Source organism: Arachis duranensis, chromosome 3 (genome assembly GCF_000817695.3).
Source record: "Arachis duranensis cultivar V14167 chromosome 3, aradu.V14167.gnm2.J7QH, whole genome shotgun sequence".
Lineage (NCBI taxonomy): Eukaryota > Viridiplantae > Streptophyta > Magnoliopsida > Fabales > Fabaceae > Arachis > Arachis duranensis.
The window spans coordinates 58,465,104-58,467,687 of record NC_029774.3 but is presented as its reverse complement, the minus strand read 5'-3'; positions in this window follow the sequence as shown (position 1 = coordinate 58,467,687).

Sequence of the window (2,584 nt, the reverse complement as noted above, 5' to 3'; positions counted from 1 at the left end):
AAATTTAGGAAATTAATTCTAGAGGCAGATAAGCAGCCATTTTTAAAAAATCTTAATTTTAAAATTTCAAAAACTAGGTTTACACTTAAAAAGCACACATCCTCTCTCCTATTCTTTTTCATCTCTCTTCTCTTCTTTCTTTGCGTTCTTCTTTTTCTTCTTCTTTTTCTCTGCGCCTCTCCCTCCACGTCTCTTCTTCTTCTCCGAATCACCATCACTTCCACCTTTCCAAAGTCGAGAAGCGAGAAAATTCTTTGCAATAATGTTTGATGTTTTTTCTTTTTGGGTTTCAGATATTTTTTTAATAGTTTTAAATGTTTCTCTTTTTTTAGATTTTGGATGTATCTTTTTTTAAAAATTTAGATGTTTCTTTTGTTTAAATTTTGAATGATTCCTTTTAATAATTTTATATATTTTTTTCTTATATTTTTTCATTGTCTATTTTCAGAAAAATATTCAAAACCTCTAAAATTCAAACATCTAAAATTTAGGTATAAGAAACATTTAAAAGTAATGCATTTTTTTACCATGATTAAAAGAGTATTCATTGCAGTTTGAATTTTGGACCTATTTTTTGTTAGGTTTTGGAAGTTCTTTTACAATAATTTTAGATGTCTTTTTTGTTTACGTTTCAGATGTTTCTTTTGGTTAAATTTTAGATATTCTGTTTACAATTATTTTAGATGTTTTTTTCATTTATTTTTAGATGTTTCTTTTTGTTATATTTTGGATGTTTCTTTTCTATTAGTTTTGGATTTTTATTTTTAGTTTTTTTGAGGTTTCTTTTTGTTCATGCCCTGGGTCGAGCTGTATGACCCGGGCTAACTGAAGGCAAGTCAACCGACCTCTTCAGGTCAAGGTTATCCGACCTCTTCTCAAAGGAGGTCGGCTAAATCACCAGGAGAGCCCAAAAAGGGACCAAACGGAGGAACACGACCCAAGTCCAAAGGCAGCCCAAACCTAGAAAGATAAGGGCGGTTCCCTTAAAGATAAGATAACTCCGCTCAAAGATAAGATAAGATAACTATCTTATCTCTAGAAAATGTCACTCTACAATATTATAAATACACTAGAGCACCTAAGTATAACTCATACTCGGATTCTACTAAAAAACCTGCTTAAAACCCGTGCTAACTTAAGCACACTACAACATTTTGGGTCTATGGCCACGGTTTTTTTGGTCACGGTAAAAAACCGTGACCATAGACGCTCTATGGTCACGGTTTTTTAGGGTGACCAAAAAAAAAAGCTATGGTCACGGTTTTTTTGGAAAGGGTGACCATAGAGTACTTATGGTCACGGTTTTTTAAAAAAGGGTGGCCTAAAAGGGTCTATGGTCACGGTTTTGAGGGGTGACTTAAAGGGGTCTATGGTCACGGTTTTTTACAGTGACCAAAAAGGGTCTATGGTCACGGTTTTTCAAAAGAGGGTGACCTAAAAGGGTCTATGGTCACGGTTTTGAGGGGTGGCCTAAAGGGGTCTATGGTCACGGTTTTTTGGGGTGGCCTAAAATGGTCTATGGTCACGGTTTTGGGGGTGACCTAAAGGGGTCTATGGTCACGGTTTTTCACAGTGATCAAAAAGGGGCTATGGTCACGGTTTTGGGGGGGTGACCTAAAGGAGTCTATGGTCACGATTTTGGGGGTGGCCTAAAAGTGTCTATGGTCACGGTTTTAGGGGGTGGCCTAAAGGGGGTCTATGGTCACGGTTTTGGGGGGTGGCCTAAAAGGGTCTATGGTCACGGTTTTAGGGGTGACCTAAAGGGGTCTATGGTCACGGTTTTTTACAGTGACAAAAAAGGGGCTATGATCACGGTTTTTCAAAAAAAGGTGACCTAAAAGAGTCTATGGTCACGGTTTTGGGAGGTGACCTAAAGGGGTCTATGGTCACGGTTTTGGGGGGTGGCCTAAAAGGGTCTATGGTCACAGTTTTGGGGGGTGACCTAAAGGTGTCTATAGTCACGATTTTTTACAGTGACCAAAAAGGGTCTATGGTCACGGTTTTTTGGAAGGGTGACCTAAAAGGGGTCTATGATCACGGTTTTGAGGGTGACCTAAAGGGGTCTATGGTCACGGTTTTTTACAGTGACCAAAAAGGGTCTATGGTCACAGTTTTTCAAAAGAGGGTAACCTAAAAGGGTCTATGGTCACGGTTTTGAGGGGTGGCCTAAAGGGGTCTATGGTCACGGTTTTTTGGGGTGGCCTAAAAGGGTCTATGGTCACGGTTTTGGGGGTGACCTAAAGGGGTCTATGGTCACGGTTTTTCACAGTGATCAAAAAGGGGCTATGGTCACGGTTTTGGGGGGGTGACCTAAAGGAGTCTATGGTCACGATTTTGGGGGTGGCCTAAAAGTGTCTATGGTCACGGTTTTAGGGGGTGGCCTAAAGGGGTCTATGGTCACGGTTTTGGGAGTGACCTAAAGGGGTCTATGGTCACGGTTTTTTACAGTGGCAAAAAAGGGGCTATGGTCACGGTTTTTCAAAAAAAGGTGACCTAAAAGGGTCTATGGTCACGGTTTTGGGAGGTGACCTAAAGGGGGTCTATGGTCACGGTTTTGGGGGGTGGCCTAAAAGGGTCTATGGTC